The 10,812-nt window shown below is 41.8% G+C and overlaps 1 non-coding gene across 1 annotated transcript; it reads left to right on the top strand.

Annotated features, from left to right (window-relative positions):
- Window positions 1-2,574: 2,574 nt before the first annotated feature.
- TRNAL-UAA (transfer RNA leucine (anticodon UAA)) lies at window positions 2,575-2,657 on the top strand. Its single transcript has one exon. It is a non-coding gene; the product is annotated as a tRNA-Leu (tRNA).
- Window positions 2,658-10,812: the final 8,155 nt, after the last annotated feature.

The raw sequence follows: 10,812 nt of genomic DNA, 5'->3' as shown, positions 1-10,812 counted from the left end.
TGATATATATATATTAAGCCCTTGCCATTTTTGGAGACAATTCAAACATATTCTCCCATTAGTGCACCTATCTACATATTTATATTTCTACTGTGTCCTTTATCTTACATATTCCTGATTTTTTAATTTAAGATTTTTTTAGCCGGGTGCGGTGGCTCACACCTGTAATCCCAGCACGTTGGGAGGCCAAGGCGGGTGGATCACCTGAGGTCAGGACTTCGAGACCAGCCTGACCAACATGGAGACCCCCGTCTCTACTAAAAATACAAAGTTAGCTGGGCGTGGTGGTACATGCCTGTAATCCCAGCTACTCAGGAGGCTGAGGCAGGAGATTGCTTGAACCTGGGAGGCGGAGGTTGCAGTGAGCTGAGATCGCACCATTGCACTCCAGTCTGAGCAACAAGAGCAAAACTCTGTCTCAAAAAAAAAAAAAAAAAGATTTTTTTAAAGGTGAGGGTTTTGCTATGTTGGCCAGACTAGCATTGAACTCCTAGGCTCAAGCAACCCTCTGCCTCAGTCTCCCTAGTAGCTGGACTACAGTGGCTATATTCTTAATTTTAATGTAAGCAAATACGTCTTTTTTGGTTTTTGCCTTATTGTTTGTGCTTTTGAAGTTTTTAAAAGTTTTCTGCTCCTGGGTATAAGGATGTTCTCCTTCATATATATATATATGTGTGTGTGTGTGTGTGTGTATATATATATATATTTTTTTTTTAGATGGAGTCTCGCTCTGTCGCCTAGGCTGGAGTAAAGTGGCACAATCTGAGTTCACTGCAACCTCCACCTCCCGGCTCAGGCGACTCTCCTGCCTCACCCTTCCGAGTAGCTGGGATTACAGGCATGCGCCACCATGCCCAGCTAATTTTGTATTTTTACGATAGACGGGGTTTCGCCATGTTGGCCAGACTGGTCTCCAACTTCTGACCTCAGGTGATCTGCCCACCTCAGCCCGCCAAAGTGCTGGGATTACAGCTGAAGCCACCGTGGCCGACCATCCTTCATATACTTCGAAAAGTTTTATTTTTTACTTTCACATGTAGATATTTAAACACTCTCGATAAGTGTACTTTTAAAAACTTCACAGCTGATTGAGTCTGCTCTGTAGTTCATGTTAAGAGCTAACAGTAATAGAATATTCTAAACATTTTTATGTCTATCTATCTATGATGGTTTCTTTCTCTGATATGCTTTTCATGGAACCTTCCAGTCACCTCCATCCACATCCTCAAGTCAGTTCTTTCCCCAGCAGCAGGAGACCTGAATTTCCTTCAGTGTTTAGTAGAAGTGGGAATCTCTTAGGTCATATCTCCTCTTCAAGGAACGGAACCTTGATCTGGCCAGAGACAGAACCCAGAGCACAACAACCAAAGGCCTTCAAGAGTCCATTCCTTTTCCATGACTTCATAAGACAGAGAAAGATCCTGATGTGGACCCAGGCAGTCCTGAGGATCACAAATAAGGCCTGGACTCCTGTTTCCTCAGCTGACGAGATTCTGAGGAGATGTCCTCTGACTATCTTTGCTTGTCTGCTGCAGACCACACAACCTTTGCGTATTGTGGTGCTTTCCTCTGATTACCTGAAAAACAAAGGGGCATGCCACACACTAGGTGTTCAGTATTGTTACATAAATTAATTATATTCCAACCCTACTTCAGGATTTCATTTCAGCTCTGTGTCCTCCAGACCCTAAACTTCCATTCTATGAGCTTCTTTAATGAGTTCATAAATTCCCCATGACAGCTTTAGCACCCTTCACTGAGTGCCGTTTAGCAGACTATTGAAGTTACAGTTACTTGAAGGTGCTTGGTAAGACTGAGATTCTTGGGACCCATCGTAAATCGCTTTAGTCAGGACGATTACTCGAGGGGTTCTAGAATCCACATTTGTAATAAGTCTCCCAGGAGATACTTTAGCCACAAGGATTGGATTCTCTGCTGTAACGATTGCGAGTTTTTCTGGGAGCACTTTGAGTTCTGGCGTGGTGTATTTCTGTGCAGCCCACACACAGCTCAATATGTTCCTTTTGTAGATAGGTTGCATTGTCAGTTTAAAGCATTTTGTCATTAAAATCAAAGAATTTGAACTGCCTTTGTGTCCACTAAACATCTTAAAATTTACCCCAAGATGAACTGGTTTTAATAATAAATCTTGGGCCCCCAATCCTGATGCCTCCAATGACATCAGTGTGTCTGGAGTAGAAGTTTGAATTCAGCAGGCAAAATGGTGATCTCTGGAGAAAAAATCGGGACAGTGCCTTTAGTGAAGTAGAAGTAGTAGGTGGTGTTAATGCTGTGGTTTCCATAGGGCACTCCCTCCCCTCATCTCTCCATCCCTCCCCCTGCTCCTTTGTTTTTCTTTTCAAACAAACTAAAAATAAAAATTTCTCTGGAAAATTTTGACCAAGTGAGGAGACTCAGGAGAAGTGCTTGATGAACACACGCCTTATTTTCCTATTATATCCTCATATTTTAATACAATTCAGTAAAAACAGGAATAATTCAGTACTTCCTTAACGTTCAGAACAAATGCCTTTGTTGTTATAAAAAATGATTGCCTTATACCTAGCCCCAGTCACCGGGATGGCCGAGTGGTTAAGGCGTTGGACTTAAGATCCAATGGGCTAGTGCCCGCGTGGGTTCGAACCCCACTCTCGGTAGGTTAAGTTTTCATCTCCAGTCCTTTCAATACCGGCATTTAAAAAGTATGTGAAGGTGACTTCATTGTTTTTCTACCCCTTTGCGTTAACACTAACCCTTTTTGTCTTCAAATCTAAAGAAATCGCTTGAATAAGCAGTAGCGTGTGAATGATTCTCTACCACAACCTATCGGATTGCCAATAGAAGGAAAAACCACTCATATCCACCACTCATGTCCATGGTCTGCTCCAGGACTTTCAATTCCACCAGGAATTGAACCTCTGAGGCTATTTGACCCTAAGGCCATAGGTAAGAAACTCTAGTTTCTCAGTACCTCCCAGGAAGTAAGAGCCACTCCCCAGGATTCTCATAGTTTCCAAATGATTGTACAAGAAAAGCATAACTCTTAGCTAGGGCTCTCTCTCATACACTCTGGAGAGCATGGTTGAGTCCTTCTCAACAGAGTTTATCTTGTTTTTTCCAGTTTGAAATGTGAAAATGATCCCTCAGGGAGTTTTATTTTGCATTTAACTGGTTATATTGTCCTTGAGCACCTTTTTATATGTTTAAAAGCCATCTGTATTTCCTTTTCTGTTACATGCATACCATTCTGTGCTAATTTTTCTACTTAGTTGTTAGGCCTTTCTCTTATGATTTGTAGGGACTCTTTAAATACGGCTTGATTAAACTTTATTTTGACATGAATCACAAGTAGTCTAGTTTGTTGTCTGTGAACTTTGGGGTGGCTTGGGATGTGTGAAAATGGATATCTTTGCAACCACCAAAGTTATCAGTCTTTTCTTCAAGTTTTATGTTTAACTTAGATATGCCTTTCCCCATTACGAGGTCACTTCACAAAATAACTGTATCTTCTAGAATATTCTTTTTTATATTTAATTATTTGACCTCATTTTTCCCTTGGTGTAATATGTGAGGTTTAGATCCAATTCCGCATTAGTTCCAGCAGACTACCACTAATCCCAACACCATTACTGAATACTCATATTTCCCAGAGTGATTGAAATGACAGCATGCTAAATTCAGTTCCCTTTAGAATTCATAGGACCTTGTGTCTCTGAGAGAATTTGAAAGAGTGGACTTTGAAACTCAGCAATCAGATGTCCTAATTCTGGCTTTCCCATTGAATCTCTGAATCTTGATTTCCTCATTTGTTAAATAGAGATTCTAATTCATGGAAGGCAGTTGTAAGGATTAAAAGAAATATATATATATAATATATATAATTAATATATTATATATATATAGTATCTAAGAAAGTGCCTGGCAAATTTAAAAGTGCCCTTTTCCACTATATAGGTTAGTACCCTTTTCCCTTAGAAGAAACTCACACTTTCTTTTAGAGCCATCCTTCAGAGAAACCCAGAGATTAGATATTGTTCTGGTAGTTAATTTGTTTCTATGTTGGATAAATATTGTCCTGATAGTTATGCTTCTATGTTGAGATCAAACACCAAGATTCCACACTTGAAATTTCTCTGATCCAGGTGGTAGCACAAAGTGGGTTATTTTCATGAGCTGCCTTAGTGCTTTGAATTTGTTCCTGGCCTTGAGAGGGCTGGGGTTGTTGGGGTGCCGGGAAGGAAGCACCTTCTGAGAATGTTTATTTGCAACCTCACAGCCAGAATACTCAGGTTTCAGAAAGACTGAGTTCTCATAGAGGAGAATAAATCATCCCTAGCAAAGGTCGGTTTTCTTACTTTTGTTTTGTCACGTGGGTAGGGTAGGAAGAAAGATGATGAGTGAGTGGTTTGTTATGTTTCGAAGTGAAACTGCAGATGATACGGTTTGGCTGTGTCCCCACCTAAATCTCATCTTGAATTGTAGCTCCCGTAATTCCCATGTGTTGTGGGAGATAATTGAATCACGGGGGCAGTTTCCCCCAATCTATTCTTGTGGTAGTGAATAAGTCTCACGAGATCTGATGATTTCATAAGGGGTTTTCCCTTTCACTTGGCTCTCATGCTCTCTTGTCTGCTACCAAGTAAGACGTGCCTTTTGCTTTCCACTGTGATTGTGAGGCCTCCCCAGCCACGTGGAACTGTGAGTCCATTAAACCTCTTTTTCTTTATGAATTACCCAGTCTTGGGTATGTCTTTATCAGCAGCATGAAAATGGACTAATAAACCAGATGACATAGATTTTACCTGAATCAGATCTTTCTGAAAATGCAGTAGTCTGTTTTCTGTGTGGTCACTTAGCTCAGTTGTTTAGAGTGTAGTGCTGATGACATTAATATTAGGGAACGATCCCTACAGAAGTTAATTTATGTAACTTTTCCTAATAGGAGGGCCAACTGCAACCTAAAGTCACCACCCAATGCATACCTCTGCCACAACAGATTTGAAACTGTTGTATCTGTCACTTGGTTTTATATTTGCCTGATCATTAGCGATGCTGAAAATTTCTACTCAACTCTAATTTCTGTTGGTTTTTGTTGCTGTTGTCTTTAGACAGTCTTGCTCAGTCGCCCAGGCTGGCAGTGGGTGATGCAGTCTCAGCTCACTACAACCTCTACCTCCTGGGTTCAAGCCACTCTTGTGCCTGAGTCTTCTGAGTAGCTAGGACTACAGGCATCTGTTACCACGCCCAGCTAATTTTTGTATTTGTAGTAGATATAAGGTTTCGCCATGTTGGCCAGTCTGGTCTGGAACTCCTGGCCTCAAGTGATTCACCCACCATGGCCTCCCAAAGTGCTGGGATTACAGGCATGAGCCACCCTGCCTGGCCAGTTGTTTCTTGAGATAGGCAGAATTCTAAGATGGCCCCCAAGAACTCCCCCTCCACCTGGATATTACAAACCTGCATAATACGCTGAACTGTGAATATGATTAGGGTATGTTATATAGCACAGTTGACTTTAAGCAAGGGAAATCATCAGGGATGAGCCTGGCTTAATCAGGTAAGTCCTTAAAATAAACTGTGCATCCTGTAGTCCCAGCTTGTCGAGGTGGGAGGATTGCTTGAGCCCAGAGGCTTGAGATCATAGTGAGCTATGACTGTACCATTGCAGTCCAGTCTAGGTGAGAGTGAGACTCTATCTCTTGAAAAACAAAAAACAAAAAAAGAATGGGCTCTTCCCAGAGTCAGAGATTAGAAATTTGAGAGAAATTGAAGAGTTTGAAGTGGGGCTGGCTTTGAAGATGAAAGGGCCACCCGCGTGAAGATGGCCTCTAGCTGCTGAGGGCACCCAGCTGACAGCAAGGAAATAGGGATTCTCATATAACCATGAGAGCTTGGAAGAGGATCGCAAGATCCAAATAAGTATCTGGCCGGCTGGGTGCTGTGGCTCACGCCTGTAATCCCAGCACTTTGGGAGGCCAAGGCAGGCAGATCACCTGAGGTTGGGAGTTCGAGACCAGCCTGATCAACATGGAGAAACCCTATCTCTACTAAACTACAAAATTAGCCAGGCACAGTGGTGCATGCCTGTAATCCCAGCTACTCGGGAGGCTGACGCAGGAGAATCACTTGAATCGGGAGTTGGAGGTTGTGGTGAGCGAAGATCACACCATTGCACTCCAGCCTGGGCAACAAGAGCGAAACTCCGTCACAAAGAAAAAAAAAAAAAATCCAGCCAGCCAATGAAGTTAGTCTTGTTAGATCCTGAACAGAGAACCCAGATACCCAGTGCCCGGACTTCTTACCTACAGAACTGTGAGTGGATAAATGGGCATTGTTATAAGCTGCTAAGTGTGATAATGTGTTACACAGCAACATAAAACTAATAGATTCCTATTTGGTTGTTTGTTAAAGCAAATAACAGAATGCTAAGATGGAAATGTTACAGCAGAAAATTGGAGTGTATAGGATAGGGTGTCAAGTGCCTCTAGGAGCCACTCTCCATCTAAGCACCTTGCTCTCTCTGTCCCTTTCTTGGGGTCCTGAAACTGACTCTCTGAGGGACCCTTACACATTTCCTCTCAATGGATACTTAGAAGCTAATAATCGGGCTGGGCGCAGTGGCTCACGCCTGTATTCCCAGCACCTTGGGAGGCCAAGGCGGGCGGATCAACTGAGGTCAGGAGTTCGAGACCAGCCTGACCAACACGGAGAAACCCCGTTTCTACTAAAAATACAAAATTAGCTGGGCATGGTGGCACATGCCTGTAATCCCAGCTACTCGGGAGGCTGAGGCAGGAGAATCGCTTGAATCCAGGAAGTGGAGGTTGTGGTAAGCTGAAATCATGCCATTGCACTCCAGCCTGGGCAACAAGAGCGAAACTCTGTCTCAAAAAAAAAGAAGCTAATAATTAAATTTTAGATTAATAGAAGCATATATTACCTAAGTATGTAAGTATGATTTTATTTTTTTGTTTCTTTATATAAGTACAATTTATAAATACAGATGTGTATTTGTAGATATTAATTTCACATTTAACACATAATATAACAATAGCTACCAATTCATTCCTTAAACAATTTTTTTTTTTTTTGGGAGCACACATCTAGTTACTAGGAATGCAGCAATGGGGGAAAAATAAGTCCCCACTCTCCCAAGCTTTCTGGTGCAGAGGACCAGAAGGGGACCTCAAAGGTGTTCTTTGAGATAGAGATTTGCTCTTGTTGTCCAGGCTGGAGTGCAATGGCGCCATCTCAGCGGCTCACTGTAAGCTCCACCTCCCGGGTTCAAGCCATTCTCCTGCCTCAGCCTCTCCAATTGCTTGGATTACAGGTGTGTGCCACCATACTTGGCTAACTTTGTATTTTTAGTGGAGACGGGGTTTCGCCATGTTGGTCCGTCTGGTCTCGAACTCCTGACCTCAAGTCAAACTTGTGAGTTCAAGTGATCCACCCACCTCAGCCTCCCAAAGTGATGGGATTATAGGCGTGAGCCACTGTGCCTGGCCAGGTGTCTTTTCTTTTTAAAGAGAAACGGAATCAATATTTTACATATATAATATTTATATTATATATAATATTTAATATTTATATATAATATTTATATATAATATTTAATATTTATATATAATATTTATATATAATATTTATATATATAATATTATATATATAATATTTATGACACCAACAAATCCCAAGATCTGCATTTAGGAAACTGGAGACCCAGGAGAGCCAGTGGTATAGCTCCAGTTTGAAGGCCAGCAGGCTCAAAATCCAGGAACAGCCAATGTTTCAGGTAGAGTTCAAAGGCAGAAATAAAACCAATGTCCCATCTAAAAGGCAGTCGGGCAGGAGGAATTCCCTCTTCTTCCTGGGAGGCCAATCTTTTGTTCTAGTCAGGCTTGCAACTGATGGGATGAGGCCCACCCACATTACAGGGGGTAATCTGCTTTATTTTTTATTTTTTTTTTTAATTTTATAGTTTTAGAGACAAGGTCTCACTATGTTGTCCATGCTGATCTCAAACTCCTGGGTTCAAGCAATCCTCCCACCTCTATGTCCTGAATTGCTGCGATTACAGGTGCAAGCCACCATGCCTGGCACAGTTTATTTATTTAAGAGTTAAACTCGGCTGGGTGCCATGGGTCATACCCGTAATCTCAGCACTTTGGGAGGCCGAGGTGGGTGGATCACTTGAGCTCACAAGTTTGAAACCAGCCTGAGCACCATGGTGAAAACTCATCTCTACCAAAAATACAAAAAATTAGCTTGGTATGGTGGTGCAGACCTGTGGTTCCAGCTACTCGGGAGGCTAAGGCAGGAGAATCAAGCTTAGGAGGTGGCGATTGCAGTGAGCCACGATTGTGCCATTGCACTCCGGTCTGGGCAACACAATGAGACCCCCTCAAAACATAAATAAAAATTTAAGGCCAGGTGTGGTGGCTCATATCTGTAATCCCAACACCTTGGGAGGCCGAGGTAGGCAGATCACCTGAGGTCAGGAGTTCGAGACCCGCCTAGCCAACATAGTGAAACCCAATCTCCACTAAAAATACAAAACTTAACTGGGCTTGGTGGCAGGTGCCTGTAATCTCAGCTACTTGGGAGGCTGAGGCAGGAGAATCGCTTGAACCCAGGAGGCAGAGGTTGTGGTGAGCCGAGATTGCACCATTGTACTCCAGCCAGGGTGAAAAGAGTGAAACTCCATCTCAAAAAAATTAAAATTAAAATTAAAATTAAAAAACGTTAAACTCAGCCAGGCATGGTGGCTCACACCTGTAATTCCAGCACTTTGGGAGGTAGAGGTAGGGGGATTTCTTGAGACCAGAAGTTGAAGACCTGCTTGGGCAATGTAGTGAAACCCTGTCTCTACAAAAGATAGAAAAATTGGCAGTGTGGTGGCACATGCATGTAGTCCCAGCTACTCAGGAGGCTGAGGTGAGAGGATCACTTGAGCCCAGGAGGTCGAGGCTGCAGTGAGCCAAGACTGTGCCACTGCACTCCAGCCTGGGTGATAGGGAGAGAGAGACCCTGTCTCAATAATAATAATAATAATAATAATAATAATAATAATAATAAGTTAAACTCATCCCAAAATACACTCACAGAACACCCAGAATAATGATTGACCAAATATCTGGGCATATCATGGCCCAGTCAAATTGACACATAAAATTAACCATCACAACAGTTTAGTGTAAGAGAAAACAAAATTTAAAAATAAAGAGCAATTTGCACCAAACAGCATAGTTACGATGAAAGAAACAGATGCAATATTTTTTGTTACAAATTTTTTTGCACAAGTCATATATTCAGATGGTTCAAAAATGAGAAAGTATTAAAAAGCATAGAAAAAGTCTTTGGCCTCTCCTTTCCCCCATTTCCTCAATTCCCCCTACCACCTCTACCATAGTTTTTCTTTTCTTTTTTGTTGTGTTTTGTTTATTTTGAGATAGGGTCTCACTGTGTCGCCCAAGCCAGAATTCAGTGGTACAATCATGACGCACTGCAGGCTCAGCCTCCTGGGCTCAAGTGATCCTCCCGGGCTCAAGTGATCCTCCCATCTCAGCGTCCTGAGTAGCTGGAACTACAGGTGTATGCCATCACATCTAGCTAATTTTTAAATTTTTTTGTAGAGATGAGGTCTATGTTGCATAGGCTGGCCTTAAACTCCTGGACTCAAGCGATCCTCCCACCTCAGTCTCCAAAAGTACTAGGATTACTGGCATGAGCCATACCTCCTGGCTTACTTTAGTTTTTAAATGCATTCTTCCTGATTTTATGATACTTGCAAATATGAACACAGTCTTATTTTATCTAACTTTTTACATAAAAGGTAAAAATATTTACTTATTATTCTGCAGCTCCTTTTCTCACTTAATATATTTTAGAAATCTCTATTTTATCAGTGCTTAGTTACAAATAACACATTTAAATTTGCATCTGCACAAAATAGGAGCTTATTTTCAAATGAGTTTATCCAACCAGGCAGGAGTGGAATCTGCAAACTTCTTTTCCATTGCACCTTTAAAGAAGGGAATGAGAACAAATGTAGATTTATTGGAACTCAATGGAAGAAGAGAAAATGACATCCTTAATTGTTTTTGATCCAATGAGAAATAAAACACTTTTTGCCTAAAGCAATGTAGTATTCAACAATACCTGAAGTAGGGAATTAGAAGCAGCTGGTGATCAAAGGAAATGTTACACTAATTCAACAAATATTTATTGACCTTTTCCTTCATAATGTAATATTTAGCTATTTATTTTCTTTAAGTAAAGATGTTCAAGATATAGCATTAAGTTTTTTTTAAAAAAAGATACAAAATAGTTTTAATAGGATAACAATTCCCCCCGCCCCACCGCCCAACTTTTTTTTTTTTTTTTTTGAGATGGATTCTCACTCTGTCACCCAGGCTGGAGTGCAATGGAACAATCTCAGCTCACTGCAACCTCTGCCTCCCGGGTTCAAGCAATTCTCCTGCCTCAACCTCCCAAGTAGCTGAGATTACAGGTGGCGCTACCAAGTCCTGATAAATTTTGTTTTTAAATTTTTGTATTTTTAGTAGAGATGGGGTTTTGCCATGTTGGCCAGGCTGCTCTAGAACTCCTGAGCTCAAGGAATCCTCCTACCTCAGCCTCCCAGAGTGCTGGGATTATAGGCATGAGCCACTGTGCCCAGCCAAAGACAATCCCTTTTTTTTTTTTTTTTTTTTTTTGAGACGGAGTCTCGCTTTGTTGCCCAGGCTGGAGTGCAGTGGCGCGATCTCGGCTCACTGCAAGCTCCGCCTCCCGGGTTCAAGCCATTCTCTTGCC

Source organism: Chlorocebus sabaeus, chromosome 17 (genome assembly GCF_047675955.1).
Source record: "Chlorocebus sabaeus isolate Y175 chromosome 17, mChlSab1.0.hap1, whole genome shotgun sequence".
Taxonomy (NCBI): domain Eukaryota; kingdom Metazoa; phylum Chordata; class Mammalia; order Primates; family Cercopithecidae; genus Chlorocebus; species Chlorocebus sabaeus.
Note: the sequence above shows the minus strand (reverse complement) of the source record. Positions and strands in the feature narration are given on the sequence as shown.